Genomic DNA, 12,226 nt, shown 5'->3' with positions numbered 1-12,226 from the left:
AGTTGTTATAGTGGGAGACTTCAACTTCCCAAATATTGATTGGCACCTGCTTAGTGCCAAAGGTTTAGACGGGGCGGAGTTTGTTAAGTGCGTCCAGGGCAGATTCCTGTCACAGTATGTTGACAGGCCGACTAGAGGAAATGCCATATTAGATCTAGTTTTAGGTAATGAACAGGGTCAGGTGACAGATCTATCGGTGGGTGAGCATTTGGGGGACAGTGACCTTCAGAATTGTCGTGGACAGGGATAGGAGCTTAGAGGATGGGAAGATATTTAATTGGGAAAAGGTGAATTATGAGACTATAAGGTGAGAACTTGGGAGTGTAAATTGGGATGACATTTTTGAAGGAAATGTACTATAGAGATGTGGTCGATGTTCAGGGATCTCTTGCAGGATGTCAGGGATAAATTTGTCCCGGTGAGGCAGAGAAGGAATGGTCGGGTGAAGGAACCGTGGTTGACGAGAGAGGTGGAACAACTAGTGAGGAAGAAGAGGGCAGCATATATAAGGTGTAAGCAGCAAGGATCGGACAGGGTTCATGAGGAATGTAGAGTAGCAAGGAAGGACCCTAAGAAAGGGCTGAGGAAAGTGAGAAGGGGACATGAAAAGGCTTTGGCGAGTAGGGTTAAGGAGAATCCCAAGGCTTTTTTCTCGTATATAAAGAGCAGAAGGATGGCTAGGGTAAAGGTAGGGCCGATTAAAGACAGAGGATGTTCCTCAAAGCTGTGGAAGTGGGTGAGGTTCTCAATGAATACTTCTCTTCAGTATTCACCAAGGAGAGGGGCCTTGATGACGCTGAGGACAGTGTTGGTAAGGGTAATGTTCGAGAGTATGTAGATATCAAGAGAGAGGATGTGTTGGTGCTGTTAGGAAATATTAGGACAGATAAGTCTCCAGGGCCTGACAGAATATTCCCCAAGCTGCTTTGTAAGGTGAGGGAGGAGACTGCTGAACCGTTGGCTAGGATCTTTGAGTCCTTGTTGTCAACGAGGATGGTACCGGAGGATTGGAGGGTGGCAAATGTTGTCCCCTTATTCAAAAAAAATAGTAGGGATAGTCCAGGTAATTACAGACCAGTGAGCCTTACATCTGTGGTGGGTAAGCTGCTAGAAAAGATCCTAAGAGATAGGATCTATGATCATTTGGAGAATCATGGACTGATTAGGGACAGCCAGCATGGATTTGTGAAGGGAAGATCTTGCCTCACTACCCTGATAGGGTTCTTTGAGGAGGCGACCAGGAAGATTGATGAGGGTAGTGTAGTAGATGTGTTCTACATGGATTTTAGTAAGGCGTTTGACAAGGTTCCGCATGGTAGGCTTCTTTAGAAGGTCAGAGGCCAAGGGATCCAGGGGGGCTTTGCCGTGTGGATTTCGAATTGGCTTGCCTGCAGAAAGCAGAGGGTTGTGGTGAGGGAGTGCACTTGGTTCAGAGGACTGTGACTAGTTGTGTCCCACAGGGATCGGTTCTGGGACCTCTACTTTTTGTGATATTTATTAATGACTTAGATGAGGGGGTGGAAGGCTGGGTTAGCAAATTTGCAGATGACACAAAGATTGGTGGTGTTGCGGATAGCATGGAGGGCTGTCGAAGCTTACAGAAGGATATTGATAGGATGCAGAGCTGGGCTGACAAGTGGCAGATGGAGTTCAATCCGGAGAAGTGTGAGGTGGTACACTTTGGAAGGACAAACTCCAAGGCGGAATACAAGGTATATAGCAGGATTCTGGGTAGTGTAAAGGAGCAGAGAGATCTGGGGGTTTATATCCACAGATCACTGAAAGTTGCCTCACAGATGGATAGGGTAGTTAAGAAAGCTTATGGGATGTTAGCTTCCATAAATTGTGGGATCAAGTTTAAGAGCCGCGAAGTAATGATGCAGCTTTACAAAACTCTGGTTAGACCACACTTAGAATACTGTGTCCAGTTCTGGTCGCCTCATTACAGGAAGGATGTGGAGGCGTTGGAAAGGGTGCAGAGGAGATTTACCAGGATACTGCCTGGATTAGAGAGTATGGATTATGAGGAGAGACTAAAGAAGCTAGGGCTTTACTCATTGGAGAGGAGGAGGATGAGGGGAGACATGATAGAGGTATACAAAATATTAAGAGGAATAGATAGAGTGGACAGCCAGCACCTCTTTCCCAGGGCACCAATGCTCAATACAAGAGGGCATGGCTTTAAGGTAATGGGTGGGAAGTTCAAGGGAGACGTCAGAGGGAGGTTTTTCACCCAGAGAGTGGTTGGTGCATGGAATGCGCTGCCTGGGGTGGTGCTGGAGGCTGATACGTTGCTCCAGTTCAAGAGATTGTTAGATAAGCATATGGAGGAATTTAAGATAGAGGGATATGTGGGAGGAAGGGGTTAGATAGTCGTAGGAGTGGTTTGAAGGTCGGCACAACATGTTGGGCTGAAAGGCCTGTATTGTGCTGTATTGTTCTATGGTTACTTGGGTAGTGAAAAATATTATAGGAATAAAATGGAACTGCAAATCTACTCCAAAGCTATCTGAATCTCTTCTTTCCCACCCAATGTCAATAAGACTCAGTTTCACCATACCAAAACCTTGTGCAAACATACATTCAAAGCCTTTTTTTAAACCATAAAAACTTTTAAGTGGCAAATGTCACAAATAATCTTCCAAGTACCAACACTCAATGTGTCCAATATTGTGTTCTATTCTGGATTTAATTAAAAGTTTTCATTTGGAAACTTAATGTGGGACAAATTGGGTTATTACCATATACAGGAGTGATTTTGGCATGAATGGACACTGGGGCTTTCTGCCTATAAAACCAGCATATTAATCAGTAATCATGTTCAAAGGGCTTTGTCCCTGCAATGGTCGTGCCTTGGACACATGGGAATCCTGTGGCCATCTTGCATTCTGGTGGACTTGGGTTTGGTGGATTTCACATGCAGTTTGGATTCTCCTTTGATGTCTACTTCAGACCCAAAAATTGCGTGGAATGGGGATAAACCCCTGACTCACACTCTACTGCTTTTATCTTGAAATATGTTTTTCACAGAAAAGAAAAAAATATCTCTTACTGCACGTAATACTAGCTTTGTCAGAACTTAAGATGTTGCCAAATCAAAATCTATAAATAATGTATCCTTTTCAATCTTTTATTGACAGAGATTTCATAATCAATAATATTTATCCACTGACGTTGATGTATGTCACCACAATGAAACAAAAAAATACTCTGCAACTTGTACAAAATAATGACCAGAGAATAATTATGTATTGACTCAAGTGCAGATGAAGTTATATTATTGACAATCGTTCATTCAGAGGAAAGAGTCAAGTCTATGGAGCGATGTATAAAGTTACCCAGTCCATTGAAAATAGTAGTACTCTCTCCTTGCTGTCATATTTTTGACATTTTTGTACTTTCATTTTAAATTCCATCATCTGGTAACAACTTGGCTGACAGAAAAAAGTACGTTTATTTTAGTTTTAATTTGTTGCAGATTTGAGGAATTTCTGAATATTGGTCCTTTTCTTACCATCAGTGACCAATTTTCTTCATAAAATTATTTGTCTTTCATTGTCAGTAAACGCCTTTAGCTTGTGCAATTACTTGCTAAGAAAATTTGCAATTATCTGCATTAATCTGAGTGTTGTACTATGATTGCATTGTTAAAGCATAAAGGTAAGATCGGTGATGTTCAATAAGGTATTTACATAACAAAAGAAAATTACTTAATCACGTGTCGGATGAAGATGAAAGGGTAATGAAGGATGAATTATATGTCTTAGTTTCCAATTAGTAGGTAGTTTGCAGCCAGTTGTTCATCAAGTTAATTTGGGCATTTGGTGGCCTGAGAAGTATCAGAAGGTCAAGATTCTATTCTGAGGCTGTTAAATTGGCTGTTCTTGCTGGAGCCAAATGATTGCAACAATTGCCCTGACCCTCTCCATTTTAGAAAAATAATCTACCTTTTTTCCATTACAAGATCACAAGATCACAAGCCAAGGGAGCAGAAGCAGGCCATTCGGCCCATCGAGTCTGCTCCAAGGAAAGGGAAATAGAAATGAGAAATGGGGAATGGGGGAAGAAAAAAAAACTATTCTAATCCCAATTTCTGGCCTTATCCCCATATCCCTTGATATCCTGACTATTTAGATATCTATCTATCTCCTCCTTGATCTGGCCTCCACTGCTGTACGTGGCAAGGACTTCCACAAATTCACCACCCTCTGGCTAAAGAAATTTTTCCTCATCTCTGTTTTGAAACTGTACCCTCTAATTCTAAAATTGTGCCCTCTGGTCCTGGACTCACCCACCAAGGGAAACAGCCTAGCCACATTTACTCTGTCCTTTCCTATCAATATTTTAAATGTCGCTATGAGGTCCCCTCTCATTCTTCTGTACTCCAGCGAGTACAGTCCAAGAGCCGACAAACGCTCCTCATATGTAAGCCCTTTCATTCCTGGAATCATCCTCGTAAATTTCCTCTGAACCCTCTCCAACGTCAACACATCCTTCCAAAGATGTGGGGCCCAAAACGGCGCACAATATTCCAAATGAGGCCTCACTAGTGCCCCGTAGAGTCTCATCAACACTTCCTTACTTTTATACACTATACCTCTCGAAATGAATGCCAACATAGCATTCGCTTTCTTTAGCACCGATCCAACCTGGTGGTTAACCTTTAAGGTATCCTGCACGAGTACCCCCAAGTCCCTTTGTACTTCCGTGCTTTGGATTTTCTCTCCTCCTAGATAATAATCTGCCCGCTTATTTCTGCTTCCAAAGTGTACAACTGCACATTTCTCTACATTGAATCTCATCTGCCATTTCCTTGCCCATTCTCCTAAACTGTCTAGGTCCCTCTGCAACCTTCCTATCTCTTCAATACTCCCTACTCCTCCCCCTATCTTGGTGTCATCCGCAAACTTAGCCACGAAACCATTTATTCCATCATCCAAATAGTTAATGTACAAGGTAAAAAGGAGCGGTCCCAACACCGACCCCTGTGGCACACCACTAGTAACCGGTAACCAACCAGAACGAGATCCTTTTATTTCCACTCTTTGCTTCCTGTCAACCAGCCAATGCTCCACCCATTCTGTTATCCTACCTGTAATTCCATGACCTCTCATCTTATTAATCAGTCTCTTGTGAGGCACCTTATTAAAGGCCTTTTGAAAGTCTAAATACACAACATCTACCGCCACTCCCTTATCCACCCTACCTGTGATTTCTTCAAAAAACTCCAATAGGTTGGTCAGGCAGGATCTTCCCTTCACAAAACCATGTTGGCTAGGACCTATCTTGCCTTGCGCCTCCAGGTATTCCATAACCCCATCCTTGAGGATAGATTCCAATAACTTTCCCACCACTGACGTCAGACTAATAGGTCTGTAATTTCCTTTATGCTGCCTCCCACCTTTCTTATACAACGGAACTACATTTGCGACCCTCCAGTCCTCCGGAACCACGCCGGAATCTATCGATTTCTGGAAAATTATCGCCAATGCCTCCGCTATCTCTAAAGCCACCTCCTTCAGAACCTGGGGATGCACCTCATCCGGTCCGGGAGACTTATCAGTCTTTAGCCCATTTCGTTTTCCTAGCACCTTCTCCCTAGTAATCTTAACTGAACTCAATTCCATTTCGTGAGACTCCTGACTAACCGGCACATTGCTGATGTCCTCTATGGTGAAGACCGATGCAAAATATTCATTCAATTCCTCTGCCATCTCTCTATCGTCCATTATAATAGCTCCTGCACCGTTATCAATTGGTCCTATATCAACCCGTGTCTCTCTTTTACACCTTATGTATTTAAAAATAACTCTTAGTATCCTTTCGAATGTTATCCGCCAACTTCCTTTCATAATTCATCTTTTCTTTCCTAATGACCTTCTTAGTTTCTCTCTGCAGGTTTTTAAAAGCTTCCCAGTCTTCTGTTTTCCCACTAATTTTTGCTTCTTTGTACGCTGCCCCTTTTGCTTTTATTTTAGCCTTCACCTCTCTCGTTATCCACATTTGTGCCTTTTTTCCATTCAAAACCTTTTTTCTTGGAATATATCTATCGTGCAATTTCCTTATTTCCTGTAGAAATTCCTTCCATTTCTCCTCTGCCATCCCTCCAGCCAGCTTACTCTTCCAATCAATTAGGGCCAACTCCTCTCTCATACCATTGTAATTTCCTTTGTTCCACTGAAATATCGATACACCAGTTATCAGCTTCTTCTTCTCAAACTTGAAACTGAACTCAATCATATTGTGATCACTAGTTCCCAGTGGTTCCTTTACCTTTAGTTCCCTAATCACGTCCGGTTCATTACACAGCACCCAATCCAAAACAGCCGATCCTCTGGTGGGCTCTTCAACAAGTTGCTCTAGAAAAACATCCCTTAGACATTCCACAAACTGCCTCTCCTGAGTGCTACCGCCATTCTGGATTTCCCAGTCCACCTTCATGTTAAAATCCCCCATGATTATCTTCACGTTGTCACTCTGGCATGCTTTTTCTATCTCAAACTGCAACTTATCGTCCACTTGCTGACTGCTATTAGGGAGCCTATATATGACTGCTACTATTGTCCTTTTACCCTTGCTATTTCTTAGCTCCACCCACAAGGATTCCACCTCCTCTGACCCAATATCCTTCCTTTCTATTGATTTTATATCACTACTAACCATCATGGCCATACCTCCCCCTCTGCCTACCCGCCTATCCTTCCTATACACTGTGTACCCCTGGACATTCAGTTCCCAATCACATCCATCATAAAGCCATGACTCGGTGATTGCCACAATGTCGTATTTATTAACCTGTAATTGTGCCACTAGGTCATCTACTTTATTCCTAATGCTACGTGCATTTAAATATAGTATGTTTAGTCCGGTATCTGCTATTAATTTTGTTGTACTTCTATTGTTCAGCAGATTATCCTGGCTTTCCACCTGTCTATCCTTCTTACCATCTTCACTACATACTACCTTAGACATGTTCCTATATACCTCATCCCCTATCTTAACATTCTGTATCCTAAGATCCTGACTTGTTGTACTTCTATTATTCAGCAAATTATCCTGACTTCTCACCTGCCTGTCCTTCTTGCCATCCTCATTGGACTTGTTTCTATAAACTTCCTCCTTTACCTTAGCATCTTGTAACCTAACATCCTGGTTTCCATCCCCCTGCCAGAGCAGTTTAAACCCTCCCCTACAACTAAATTAAACATTCCCGCCAAGATATTGGAACCTTTGGAGTTTAGGTGCAACCCATCCTTAGCGAATAGGTCATGCCTCCCCAAAAAAAGGTCCCAATTATCCAAAAATCAGAAGCCCTGCCCCCTGCACCAGTCACTCAGCCACGCATTCATCTGCCAGAGCTTTCTATTCTTCCTATCATTGACACATGGCACGGGTAGTAATCCTGAGATTACTACCCTTGAGGTCCTACTTCTCAACCTTCTCCCCAATGCCTTGTATTCCTCCTTCAGGACCTCTTCTCTTTTTCTACCTATGTCATTGGTACCTACATGTACCAAGACTTCTGGCTGCTCACCCTCTCCCCTCAGAATATTCTGGACCCAGTCCGTGATATCCCATACCCTGGCAGCAGGGAGGCAACACACCATCCGAGACTCATTGTCGCTATCGCAGAATCTGCTATCCGTACCCCTTACTATAGAATCCCCAATAACCACTGCATTTCGCTTCCTCCGCTGGACCACAGTACCAGGCACGGTGCCAAGGTCCCAGTTGCTGAGGTCTTCCTCTATCAGGTCATCCTCTCCAACCGAATCTAAAATGAGATATCGGTTTTTGAGGGGGATCGCCACAAACTCTTTATAACTCCTATCTATTTCCTGCTCGATCTCCCTAACCAACCGAAGGTCATCGAGCTGCAGCTCCATACTCTCAATCCGTTCCTTGAGGAGCCGCGTCTCAGTGCACTTTGCGCAGATGTAGTTATCGGGGAGTCTGGTAGTCTCCCAGGGTCCCCACATCTGACACTCCAAACATAAGACCAACCCCAGATGCATCTTGCTGAATACCACTGAGTCCAACAAATAAACTAATAACTTACCCCCTCTCTATTAGTCTCACCTCTTTCCCGCTCTCGCCGAAGCCCGTTGAGCCAAAGCCTAACCCACTCTGCTCCCTCTCACTCAGCTGCCCGCTCCGACGCTACCCGCTGGATATGTTGGTCTGCTATTTAAATCGCCCGCGCGCTTCCGAGTGACGTCACGCGCCTGCGCAGTCACTCGCCGCTATCCCGAACGCTAGAAAGAAAAAAAAATCGCTTCTTGTTAATTTACGGCACTCTCCGCTCTCTGGTCACTGGAAATTGATGATAGCTTATGTGTGTGTTGAGCAGAAGAGTGGGGGATAGACAGGGAGAGGGAAATCAACACTTCAAGGATATGATCGGGGAAAGAATTTTTAGCAGCAAACAATCTGCTGGAAGAGCTCAGCAGGTCAAGCAGCATCTGTTTGGGGTCGGGGGGTGTTGCAGAGGGAGTAATTGTCAACTTTTTGGGTTGAAGTCCTGCATCAGGACTCGAAAGGAATTGTTAGTCTGGATTGTACTGGACCTGTGCCACTGGTAGAGTCACTACTCGCAGTGCACATCCATACTTCTGGTTCCATCTCCCAGAGTACTGATACCTTCAACAACTCAGTGGAAAAAAAACCTGTTAATTGAAGAACAGAAAGTGCACGGTAAAAGCATAGGAAGTTCAGCAACTTGACAATAACTGTGACATGTCATCAAGGCAGTATAGCTCCCAAGCATCATGGGCCCAACCACTCTGAGCAAGAAGTGAAGTGAGGAGCTCCAAGGACATGTCGGCAGTCAATGAATGCTGAAATGATCATTTCAACGAAATCCTCAACAGTGGCACAAGTCAACCCCCCCCCCCCCACCATCACCACCTTAAGGTGGTAATCCCCTCTATACAGAGTCTTGGGGTCAGCACAGTCATTCTGGGGAATCACCAATTGAATCCTCTTGTGTTAGACTAGGATCTGAAACCCCATTGATTTAAGTAGGGTTTGTGGTTTGCAGAATTCAGATTTAGGAGTAAAAGAAAATGGCAATTCATGGTTTTTTGATACTTTTGTTTCTATGCTTGGACTTCTAATAAAAGAAATTTTTAAAATATTTGCTTCAATTCTTTGTTTTATAAATGTCTCTAAATGTTGAGACATTGTTAAAAGCGGTTATGAGGTTGTTACCTGAACAAGTGAATTTTATTTATGACGAAAGACGAAATAGATGGTGATTGTTGTCTTTGAGTTAGGTGAGGTGCTGGATGGGGAGGAGGAGAAATCTTTAATTGAGGTATTTAAATTCTAAGGGCCTTGGTAGAGTGAATATGAGGGAAATGTTTCACTTAGCAGGGGAATCAACAACCAGTTCAAAGTAATTGATGGAAGGATTAGAGGAGAACTGACATTTTTTTTTCATCCAGATGGTGAGATGTTCTTGAAATTCACTGCCTGAAATTGGTGGTAGGGACAGAAACAGCGCAATGAAAAAGTGTGTAATAAGAGATTTGAAGTGCTGTGACCTATAAGGCTACAGGCCAAGCAGTTGAAAGTGAATCAGTTCTTTGCCTACTGGTGCTGGGTGTATGGGTTTTATACCTCACGCTGTACTGTAAATTTGTATATTATTGGATAATGACAATTTCAGTTGAGTTCTTTAGTGTAGACCGAATGAGCCTTTCCTTTTGTTGCAATGTTTAAAAACATATGTAATGCGACCCAAGTGTCTTAACCTTCACTCATCTTACTGCAGAAAGATTTTCAACTATTTGACATTTGACATTGAAAATTAATGTTCCAGTAATAATACCTCATGATGGTGCCATTAACAATCAGCTTAAACACTTGCTGATTAGAGTAAGAGCTGTGACTTGCAGATCTGTGGATGAATAATAAGCCTATTTTTTTCCAAACAAATTTCTAATTCATCAAGATTTAAAATGAAATTGCAAGGTACATGTGTGTGCCCTTTTGAACGAGAATGGTTATACAAATGCACGTTTTAGCTTTTAACTCTGTGAAACTATTTTTAGTTTTTGGTTCCATCAGTTAGATATTATGGCCTTTCAAAAACACTGAGGCCATTGCAACATCATTGGCAGTCAGTTGTATTTTGTGTTTAAAAAGCATTTTCCAGTAAGTAGAATTTTTCAGTGCTGCTTTTTGTCACAGAGCCCTCTTGTGACTAAACCAAGTCGGGTGGGGTGGGGTGGGGTGGGGAAAGTATTTCAAGTGGATTTGATGGTGGATGATGAAAGCTGTGTTTGAATACAAACTGTATGTTCAAAGAAAATAAAATAATATTATTCATAAAACAATAGGCTGTGCTGCATACTTCTCTCAAGAGATTTTTAATTTTTTTGTTTTTTTTATTACAGTGAAGTGCCCGGAATACCAGACTAATTGGAGTCACTCCTCTCTTCCATATGCATCTTCTACCCAATGTCGTTAAAAAAGAGTTGGGGTAAGTGCTGGTTTTCTAAATGTAACTGGTCTGGATGGATTGCAATTATGGAACTTGCCAGAAATTGTATATTCTACAGTGCACTGAAAGATATAGGTTGGCACAAGCAGGTTTTGTTCATAAAGGATCAGAATAAAAATCTTTGCCCAAGACCTACAGCATATTTACAGTATATGTTGTTCATATAATCGCACCTGAATAATTGGAACACTTATTCATGCAAAGCTTAAATGGCATTATGACATCTTATGTACAGCATCCCAAATGCTCTTGCAATTTGTTCATGATGGTAAGGAAAGGAGCCTCTGCCAAAGGCAACAGGTAGATTGTGAACGCTGCTTGGTCAAAATTACCCTATTACTTTTGTTAAATCTGAAGCTGGCCATCATGTATTGTGTAATTCCTTTTATTTTGGGCTCCGGACTTCAACCTGTATCTCAACAATACATATATATTAATTTTAGTTTATGTTCCATTTCTTTCTGTTCCTTCCTGTTTGATCTTGGTAAAAGTTCACAGCAGTGTTCTTTGAACTCATGCATCAAGTTGGCTTTAAATGTCACCTATCGTAATCTTTTAGACTGTCTTTCCTCATTAAACTCTGCTACCTGAGGCTAAATCGGCAGTGGAAGCTGGCAAAATTATAAAACTTGCCTGCAAAAATTGGCATTGGATTTCCTTTGGAGCCTGTAGAGCCATTTGCCTTTGGTCATTAGTTGATAAATTTGCCTAGACAAGTAGGTGTTCTTGGTTGCAAAAGTTCAGCAAATGTATCTTCAGAGCCCGTTTGCTTCCGTGACAATCCTTCTTAAAACACACAATGGATTTTGAGCACATCCAAATAGAGTACCACAGCATGGAAACAGGCCCTTCGGCCCATCTAATCCATGCTGACCTGATATTCTGCCTAGTCCCATCTACCTGCACCCCAGACCAGATCCCTCCAAACCCCTCCCATCCATGTACCTATCCAAACTTCTCTTAAATGTTGCAATTAAACCCGCATCTACCACTTTCGCTGGCAGCTCGTTCCACACTTGTGCCACCCTCTGAAGAAGTTTCCTCACAGATACCCTTATATGTTTTCACCCTTAACATTTATCCTTCAGTTCTAGTCTCACCCAACTTTAGGGGAAAATGCATTCACCCTATCTATAACCCGCATAATTTTGTATACCTCTATAAGATCTCCCCCTCATTCTCCTGCACTCCAGGGAATAAAGTCCTAACCTATTCAACCTTTCCCAATAACTCAGGTCCTCAAGTCCCGGCAACATCCTTGTAAATTTTCTCTGCACTCTTTCAAGCTTATTGATATCTTTCCTGTAAGTAGGTGACCAGAACTGCACACAGTACTCTAAATTTGGCCTCACCGATGTCCTGTACAACTTCAACATAACATCCCAGCTCCTGTATTCAATGCCCTGATTTCTGAAGGCCAAAGTGCCTGAAGATCTCTTTATGATCCTATCTACCTGTGACACTACCAAGAAACTGTGGACCTGTATTTCCAGGTCCCTCTGTTCGACCACACACCTCAGAACCCTTCCATTCACTGTGCAAGTCCTACCCTGGTTTATTCTTCCTAAGTACAACACCTCATACTTGTCTGCATTAAATTCCATCAGTCATTTTTTGGCCCATTTTCCAAGCTGGTCAAGATCACGCCGCAAGCTTTAATAGCCTTCCTTGCTGTCCACTATGCCCCTAATCTTGGTGTCATCTGCAAATTTGCTGATC

At 42.5% G+C, this 12,226-nt stretch overlaps 1 protein-coding gene across 2 annotated transcripts in view; it reads left to right on the top strand.

The window, feature by feature from the left end:
- LOC127571688 (contactin-4-like) overlaps positions 1–12,226 on the top strand; it is a 1,728,143-nt gene that overhangs the window by 466,151 nt on the left and 1,249,766 nt on the right. For both annotated transcript variants that reach the window (XM_052018293.1, XM_052018296.1), the window contains exon 3: positions 10,401–10,486. The gene's annotated coding sequence lies outside the window, so the exon portion shown is untranslated. The remainder of the gene's footprint in view (positions 1–10,400; positions 10,487–12,226) is intronic.

Source organism: Pristis pectinata, chromosome 6 (assembly GCF_009764475.1).
Source record: "Pristis pectinata isolate sPriPec2 chromosome 6, sPriPec2.1.pri, whole genome shotgun sequence".
In the NCBI taxonomy this organism is placed as follows: domain Eukaryota; kingdom Metazoa; phylum Chordata; class Chondrichthyes; order Rhinopristiformes; family Pristidae; genus Pristis; species Pristis pectinata.
Note: the sequence above shows the minus strand (reverse complement) of the source record. Positions and strands in the feature narration are given on the sequence as shown.